The sequence below is a fragment of the Hyperoodon ampullatus genome (assembly GCF_949752795.1).
Source record: "Hyperoodon ampullatus genome assembly, chromosome: 4".
Taxonomy (NCBI): domain Eukaryota; kingdom Metazoa; phylum Chordata; class Mammalia; order Artiodactyla; family Ziphiidae; genus Hyperoodon; species Hyperoodon ampullatus.
This window is the reverse complement of record NC_136917.1, coordinates 170,425,403-170,435,021: the sequence shown is the minus strand read 5'-3', so window position 1 is coordinate 170,435,021 and position 9,619 is coordinate 170,425,403. Positions and strand designations below refer to the sequence as shown.

Genomic DNA, 9,619 nt, shown 5'->3' with positions numbered 1-9,619 from the left:
CCCCACAGTCTCCTGCTGGTTTCTCAACTTCTAGTTACCAAATTACCAATCCCCTGAATAAATTCCTTCTGTTGTACATATTTAGAGTGGTTCCCCTATTCCTGGTTGGACCCTGACAAATGTAGCAACCATAATTCTCAAAGGGAAATAAAAAAGAAAGAGGTTGGCAACAGGTCCTAATAAATGTGCTTTTAAGTGAGGGGCTCCTATGACACCTCACTATCTCACTAATGTGGTGGGACAGTTTTACAAATGATTTCTCTAAACTGAGAGTTCATATCAGGATGACACAGTAAGGAAGTCAACATTCATGCCACCAGAAGTTGATAGGTGGTTTCACAGATGGAGAGATATACCATGTTCTTGAATTGGAAGAATCAACATTGTGAAAATGACTATACTACTCAAAGGAATCTACAGATTCAATGCAATCCCTATCAAACTACCAATGGCATTTTTCACAGAACTAGAACAAAAAATTGCACAATTTGAATGGAAACACGAAAGACACGGAATACCCAAAGCAATCTTGAGAAAGAAAATCGGAGCTGGAGGGATCAGGCTCCCAGACTTCAGACAATACTACAAAGTTATAATAATCAAGATAGTATGGTACTGGCACAAAAACAGAAATCTAGATCAATGGAACAGGATAGAAGGCCCTGAGATAAACCCACGCAGCTATGGTCAACTAATCTATGACAAAGGAGGCAAGAATATACAATGGAGAAAAGACAGCCTCTTCAATAAGTGGTGCTCAGAAAACTAGACAGCTACACGTACAAGAATGAAATTAGAACACTCCCTAACATCATACAAAAATAAACTCAAAATGGATTAAAGACCTAAATGCAAGGTCAGACACTATAAAACTCTTAGAAGAAAACATAGGCAGAACACTCTATGACATAAATCACAGCAAGATCCTTTTTGACCCACCTCCTAGAGAAATGGAAATAAAAACAAAAATAAACAAATGGGACTTAATGAGACTTAAAAGCTTTTGCACAGCAAAGTAAACCATGAACAAGACTAAAAGGCAATCTTCAGAATGGGAGAAAATATTTGCAAATGAAGCAATTGACAAAGGATTAATCTCCAAAATTTACAAGTAGCTCATGCAGCTCAATATCAAAAAAACAAACAACCCAATCCACAAATGGGCAGAAAGTCTAAGCAGACATTTCTCCAAAGAAGATATACAGATTGCCAACAAACACATGAAAGGATGCTCAACATCACTAATCATTAGAGAAATGCAAATCAAAACTACAATGAGGTATCACCTGACACCAGTCAGAATGGCCATCATCAAAAAATCTACAAAAAATAAATGCTGCAGAGGGTGTGAAGAAAAGGGAACCCTCTTGCACTGTTGGTGGGAATGTAAATTGATACAGCCACTAAGGAGAACAGTGTGGAGTTTCCTTAAAAAATTAAAAATAGAACTACCATATGACCCAGCAATCTCACTACTGGGAATACACCCTGAGAAAACCATAATTCAAAAAGAGTCATGTACCACAGTGTTCATTGCAGCTCTATTTACAATAGCCAGGACATGGAAGCAACCTAAGTGTCCATCAACAGATGAATTGATAAGGAAGATGTGGCACATATATACAATGGAATATTACTCAGTCATAAGAAGAAACGAAATTGAGTTATTTATAGTGAGGTGGATGGACCTGGAGACTGCCATACAGAGTGAAGTAAAGAGAAAAACAAATACCATATGCTAACACATATATATGGAATCTAAAAAAAAAAAAATAGTTCTGAAGAACCTAGGGGCAGGACGGGAATAAAGACGCAGACGTAAAGAATGGACTTGAGGACACAGGGAGGAGGAAGGGTAAGCTGGGACGAAGTGAGAGAGTGGCATGGACATATATACACTACCAAATGTAAAATAGATAGCTAGTGGGAAGAAGCCACATAGCACAGGAAGATCAGCTCGGTGCTTTGTGACCACCTAGAGGGGTGGGATAGGGAGGGTGAGAGGGAGACACAAGATGGAGGAGATATGGGGGTATATGTGTATGTATAGCTGATTTACTTTGTTATACAGCAGAAACTAACACACCATTGTAAAGCAATTATACTCCAGTAAAGATTTAAAAAAAAATAAAAGAAGTTGATAAGTGGTTTCTATGGACTATGCCACTTCCATAACACTAGCAGTCTGTGATGTTACACATCCATAGCTCAATTTTATGAAAAGGTTCAGAGAGGTAAAATAATGTTTCCAAGCTCACACAGATAATAAATAACACTGTAAATTACATCAAAATAAAGATGCTTGTTATTGATTAGAAATTGAATGTATCAGTTAAATTTAAATAAGTAGACAGATACTGTTTTTTTCCAAGAAGAGTCTATGATGGTGAATGCTTGCAAAGACCTTTTTTGGGTTTCTCCTAGACCTGAGAAATAGCAAAGCATTTATATAAAATATGGTGCTTCCTAGTCCTTATTTATCAGCAATCAATCACTTCCCAAAATTACTTTTACCAAAATTATTCCCCTTCTTTACAAGTATATTTGACCTTAACAACAACAGCTGAGGTTTGCCTGAAACTCTTCTAAGCACTTACATTAACTTGTTTCATCCCCAAAACAACCCTCTAATAAGGAGGAATCATCTCTCCAGTCTGAAAGATGAAGAAACAGCCTAGAGAAACTAAGTAACTTTTCCAAGGTCACATGAAGAACTAGTGGTCCTGCAGGCCAGAGAGCACAAGGTTTGATATTTTCAGTATCAATGAAAATGTTTCATGACCCATGTATTGGGAGAAAGAGAAGGAAATGTTTCAAGGAAAATAAAAGGAAATGAGAGGAAAGGGAAATAACAATTGAGTCCTGAGTTTGGTCATGTGTCATCTCTCACTTTCTGTCAGTTAATATTCACAGCCTCCCTTGACGTAAGAGCCATTCGTATTGTAGAGATGAGCACACAGATTCAGAGAGACTGATTCTCCCGCCCAAAGTCACACAGCTACTATGTGACTGAGCCAAATGTTCCCCTGCATTTTCACTCCTCACCTGAATGGTTAGTCTTGTGGCTTTCTGTGGGACCCTGTTGTAATTCTCACCTTCCATGGGCTATAGTCACTCTTGAATTCATTCATTTGGTGAATATATCTTGAGTGCACTGTGCTGGGTCTTGCAGTGCAGCAGTGAACAACATAACTCAAGTCCAAGATCTCCCTGGGATGAGCAACCTCAGATTGATGTCAATACTGGATAACAATTGTTTTTTTGGTTTTTTTTGAACAAATCCACACTCTTTTTTATTTACTTTTCAATAACTTTAAATCCTTGAAGGGTACAGCATCACATGGATTCTGTGTTCAATGGCCTTAGCAGGAAGGTTGCTTCAGACTTTGGCATGAACCATGCCACTGTTTCCATGGGCATGAGTTCTTTCCCCAATTTACTCTGGTTTTGTTAGATTTTCCACCAGGAGTTGCTGTGTTGTCCTTTGCTTTGTACACATAAGGACATCTCTTGCCGAGATAGAATTCGGTTTCAACTCAAGTATATACACCTTCAATTTTCAGGAGAGCTGTGTGCTCTCTCTGGTTCCATACCCCACTTATAGCCAGCAGAAATGCCCTTGGACCACAGCCTTCCAGACATATTTGTCATTTTAGAAGTTCTGGTCCCAGGAGGCTTCCACAGGGTCTAAGATTCCTTTGATAACAATTGTTAACGTGGGGTCTTTAAGGCCTTCTTGCTTGTTTGCTGGCACAAACAATTTCCATTTTGGAAAGATGCTACTTCACTGGCTTGATTAAGTTTGGTCAAGAGTTTTCTTATTGTTTGTGCTTTTGCAGTGCATTATGCAGAAAGCAGTGGTGTGATTTTTATAAAACCACTTTGTTGAGGTATAAATGACATGTAAAAAGCTGTACATATTTAATGTATACAACTCGATGAGTTTGGTGATAGATATAAACCCATGAAACCATCACCGCTATGAAGGCCAAAAAGACATCCATCACGTCCCAAAGTTTCTTTCCACCCCTTTTATTATAATATCGTGTGTATGTGTTGTAAGAAACATAAGATCAATCTTCTCAGCAAATTTTAAGTATCCAATACAGTACTGAGATCTATAGGCACTATGCTATATAGTAGATAGTCAAAGAGTATAGAGTTTCAATTGTGTAGTATAAGTAACTTCTGCAGATCTGTACAGCATGTGATATCCACATGATAATAAAAGCTATTCCCAAATGCATTTTTCTCTCTTTCCCTGTCTCTCTTATTTCCTCATCTAAGAATCAGAAACATGACCATCAGGCACTAATTCCACTAAATTATATCATTCCCCATTCCATGCTTTTAAAATACGAATTCTGGGTTGATTAGTCCGCTAGATTACCAACACCTCAGTGTGAGTTCTATTCTACATCGTTCAATTTATGGCAGCAAGTGTCAGCAGAGCCTGAACATATTAGCTGCTTAAGAACAAAAAGAGACATGGATAGGGAGGAAAAAGAGAAAGAAATGTAAGCAAAATGTCAGGGTTCATTTGCATCTCAATGCAGCAGAGAAAGAAATCAAGATGAGAGAGGTCATGAGCCCACCTTTGCATCCTCTCCCTCCTCCACTCCTCACTGTAGGACCAGAGGAGTGAAGGTAAAGCACTTGAGTTTGACCTGTTTTTCCTAGCTTATGGGCACAACTTAATAAACACCACCAAGTGAACTGACTTTCATCATTGGCAAGATGCAATGGGGCAACACCTTTAAGATTCATCATTGAATTAAGAGTTAAGTGGGGTGCTTCCCTGGTGGCACAATGGTTGAGAGTCTGCCTGCCAATGCAGGGGACACGTGTTCGTGCCCCAGTTCGGGAAGATCCCGCATGCCACGGAGTGGCTGGGCCTGTGAGCCATGGCTGCTGAGCCTGCGCATCTGGAGCCTGTGCTCCACAACGGGAGAGGCCACAACAGCGAAAGGCCCGTGTACAGAAAAAAAAAAAAAACCCAAAAAACAACAAAAAAAAGAGTTAAGTGGAATCCTCCCTACCTGCTCCATTTTTTTATTTTTACTAAGTAAAATACTAATTTTATTGATTTTTCTTTATATTTGTTATTGTATATAAAGTAAAAAGAAACAACGTTTGGACATCAGATGAGGCAGAAAACACAGATACAGCAATCATTGATCTAGGCAATGGATAAAGGCGTAACTTTTTCCAGATCAGCCAGAATACACACCCATGGAGAAGTTAATCGATAAGATCAATGGACAACTCTGAAGGTTACAAGAAACAATGAGTTATTGAGGGCAAATAAAGGCATTGCCATAGACTTTTCTTTTGAAAATATCCATTCAATTTATTGAAGGACGGATTCATCTACCTTTCTACGTGTTGTGATAAAGATGACCCTGAGGGAGGTCAAGAAATCTTAGGTCTAAAGGTATGTACTGGGGAGAGTCTTTGTCCCTGTCCACTGCAGATCTTTTTATATTAGGATTTCTAATCAGAAATGGCAAAGCAAGATGAATGACTTTTATTCCTTGGGCTAAATAGACTGTACAGGTATACGTGTGTGAATATATAATTGTAACACTGTATGTGTACACAGAAAGTATTATTTGTCATTGTTACTATAACTATTAATTTCAATACCTTCTGTTAACTTGTCTAAGATAAAAGTTGTGAAACGAACTGAATTGTACAATTTCCCTTGAAATCATGAGACTCATTGCTCATTCTCAGATTAGACACACATTGGTGGTAAGCAAAGAAAACTTCCAGAATGCTGAACAGGACTGCCTCTTTCTAGAACAAGGCCTGGGGCAGAAGTCATCTCCCAGTCAACACAGGCCAGATCCTGCTTCCAAGCATGTTTTGTTTATTCCAGCTGTTGTTTTAGAACATTTGTACATATTTAAATATTTAAATATCGGTAGTATTCCCACAAAACTCTGGATATTTATCTCCTCTTGAAAATCTGGATCTGACCACTGGTGGTCTCACATTCCCACATGGTCACCACTGGTTCAAGCCAAACAATTTTTTTTTTTCCTGTGGTTCCCACCCTGCCCCTTGTTCATTCACTTAACTGCCCTGTAAGAATGTAAGTTTGTGACCCTTTGGGTAGGGGTTGGACTTCAGCTCCACAAATTCAACAACTTGAATCAAATTCACACAAGGTTGACTCAAGCACAAAAACATCTGTATTTCAGTATACAAAGAGCCTACCTGATAAATAAAATGCCTATCTGCTAACCTACCATAAGAAGTATTGACCAAATTATTCTCCACAAGGGATCAGTGTGTTCTCTCCCAAGCATCTATGTCTATAAAAGAATCAAGCAGACAATGTTTGGTGACCCAGTAATTGATGCAAATAAGTGGTTAGATCATCTTAAAGACAAGCTGTCATATTAAGATGCACCATCTCCTTCTAAGATGCCCACCAACGGTATGTTCGTCCTTGGGCCATTTGCTCAGGAACTGAATTTTAAGATTTTTTTTTTTAACAGTCCCCAAATCTATGAAGATGAATCAAAATAGGTGGGTGGGTCACTGCCCCTCTGTTCCCAACCACCACCATCACTAACATACACGCATACTTCAGTGAGAGCACCTCACTTTTTTTACATTCTTTCTTATTTATGTTAAATAGTAAAATAATAATCATGGCAAATTTTAATGAAGATGAGAAGTAAAGAAAAAAGTTTTCAAAATATAGACAGTGATATCTTAAGGAAGTTTAATCTTTTTTAATTGAAGTATAGTTGATTTACAACATTGTGTTAGTTTCAAGTGTGCAGCATAGTGATTCTTTTTTTTTTAAATTATATTTGATTATACGCTATTACAAGATATTGAATATAAGACACTGTGCCATACAGTAAATTCTTGCTGCTTATCTATTTTATGTAGAGCAGTTTGTATCTGTTAATCCCATACTCCTAATTTGTCCGTCCCCACTTTTGGTAGCTATAAGTTAGTTTTCTGTGTCTGTGAGTCTATTTCTGTTTTGTATATAGGTTCATCTGTATTATTTTTTAGACTTCACATATAAGTAAAATCACATAGTATTTGTCTTTCTCCAGACACTTCCATTCCCTGAGTTGCCTTTTCATTTTGCCAGTCATTTCCTTTGCTGTACAAAATCTTTTAAGTTTGATTAGGCCCTGTTTGTTTATTTTTGCTTTTATTTCTTTTGCATTGGGAGACTGATTGAAGAAAATATTCCTATGATTTATGTTCAAGAATGTTTTGTCCATGTTCTCCTCTAGGAGTTTTATGGTGTCATGTCTTATATTTAGGTCTTTAGACCATCTTGAGTTTATTGTTTTATATCGTGTGAAGGAATGTTCTAATTTCATTGATTTACATGTAGCTGCCCAGCTTTCCCAGCACCACTTGTTACAGAGACTGTCTTTTCTCCATTGTACATTCTTGCCTCCTTTGTTGTAGATTAGTTGACCATAGGTGTGTGGCCCAGACGTAGAGAATGGACTTGAGGACACGGGGGGTGGGGAGGGTAAGCTGGGATGAAGGAAGAGAGTGGCACTGACATATATATCCTACCAAATGTAAAATAGATAGCTAGTGGGAAGCAGCTGCATAGCACAGGGAGATCAGCTCTGTGCTTTGTCATCACCTAGAGGGGTGGGATAGGGAGGGTGGGAGGGAGACGCAAGAGGGAGGGGATATGGGGATATATGTATATGTATAGCTGATTCACTTTGTTATACAGCAGAAAGTAACACAGCATTGTAAAGCAATTATACTCCAATAAAGATGTTTTAAAAAAAGAATAAAAATAAATAAATAGACTATTTTATATATGAATAATATATATTTACTCAACATGAAGAAATAGTATTTTCAATGTCTTTATCAAAACTCAGTCTGTATTTAAAGCCAAACTCTTATGTCATGTAGAAAAGGTGCAGAATAACAAAGGAATATTTCTCTCTCAACTATGGATAACATAAAGCTTTCCTGGAATTCAGTTTGACTTTCTTGGAAAAAAAAAGTTTTAATAGAGTTAATAATTCGTTTAAAGTGGAAACGTGTGCATTTGTTCTCTGGCAGCAATAAATTAATTTTCTGATATATAAAAAAAAGAATATTATCATTTATATAATGGGTGGTCTGGATAAGGGAAACCTAGAGATACACAGATATAAAAAAAAAGCCCAGCTTCATTTTTTCTGGCTTTTATCTAATTTGAAATATTCCAAGTGGTAGAACTTTCTATCCATTCTCCTGAGAGCCCTTCTATTAGTCAAATATTTCTAATTATCAGGAAGCATTTCCTGACATTCAGTCTAAATTTTTATCTTTCTTATGGCATTATATAACTTAGTTAATTATATTATCCTGTTAGCAGATGAAAAATATTTATCTTCTTACCCATTTTCTTGTTATTGAAGCACGACTATGTGGATCTAAAGCAAACGGGAAGTGAAGTGACTATTGTTTTCTTTTATTTCCTTATTCTGCTCTATAGATATGGAGAGTCAGATCAATAAAAAACAGAATACAGGGTGATTATGTGCCACCGCACAATTGGTCACTGTCACTACCTACATATGAAGGGGAAGGATGTTCTCCTAGGAAGGTTGTTTTCTCCCTCAAGAAGCAAGATATTTGGTAATCTATTTTTGTTTGTCTGAGTTTCTCCTGCTGGCTATTAGTAACTGCTATAGGGAGGAACAAAGAGAGAAAACTGTAAGAATCAGTCTTAAGATTCTGAAATTAACAGCAAAAAATGTAATCCATATGGTTTGCATATAATACTAACCTAAAGTTCGCTCAGATGTGAGTAAAATGTTAGGCTCTGAAAAGATAGAAGTAGGCTACAAGTCCTCTTGTTAAGATGAATGGGAGAGAAAAAAACCCACTGATTGAGTCACATGGCTGTTTCTGTAGCAGGTGCCTGAAGCAACTATTTTCCAAAGGACGGCTGATAAAAACAGGAGATGGGAAAATCAATACTTTGGGCCAATACTGGTCACAGTTCACTAAGACAGCAAGCTTGGGAAAAGCCAAGGAAAAATATGCCTTTCCTCTGAAACATCTGAGTCAAGGTTCCTCAGGGGTCTGCCTTCTCTCTTAAGTCACTGGGTCTCCATAGTCTTTGACACCTTAATAACTAGAGTCAACATCACTAAATGCCCTTCTGGGCATATTTCACTTGGTGAAACAATAAACAGTCATATGAAAAATCTTAAAAACTCAAGGTCTGCATGGGCCAGAACTCCCGGGCTATTTTATACCAGCCCACCCTACACCTTACTCTCCATATTTAAACATGCCACTTTTCTTGAAATAGTAATCACCAAAGTACAGAAACTTGGTTCAAAATATTCATAGTAGTATTTACTGGGACTATGTTGATTTAAGTCTACTCATAATATTGAATTTTAAGGGCTATTACATTTTAATTGAATAAAAATTGCATTGAGTGCATCTTAAAAGCTACTTGAATGCATATTCTGTTTGTCTTATTAATTCATTTAACCTCATCACAAATTCAGAGAAAACGACTTAGTTCATGGTGTGAGATGACAAACCAGGACAACTCTTGGGAGGGGAGAACTCTGTCAGTATCTCTTCCTGAGCCCAGGAATGATGA

The 9,619-nt window shown here is 37.5% G+C and overlaps 1 pseudogene across 1 annotated transcript; it reads right to left on the bottom strand.

The window, feature by feature from the left end:
- Positions 1–3,313: 3,313 nt before the first annotated feature.
- LOC307051943 (large ribosomal subunit protein eL33-like) lies at positions 3,314–3,657 on the bottom strand (annotated as a pseudogene). The gene has a single exon. The product of its transcript is annotated as a large ribosomal subunit protein eL33-like (transcript).
- Positions 3,658–9,619: the final 5,962 nt, after the last annotated feature.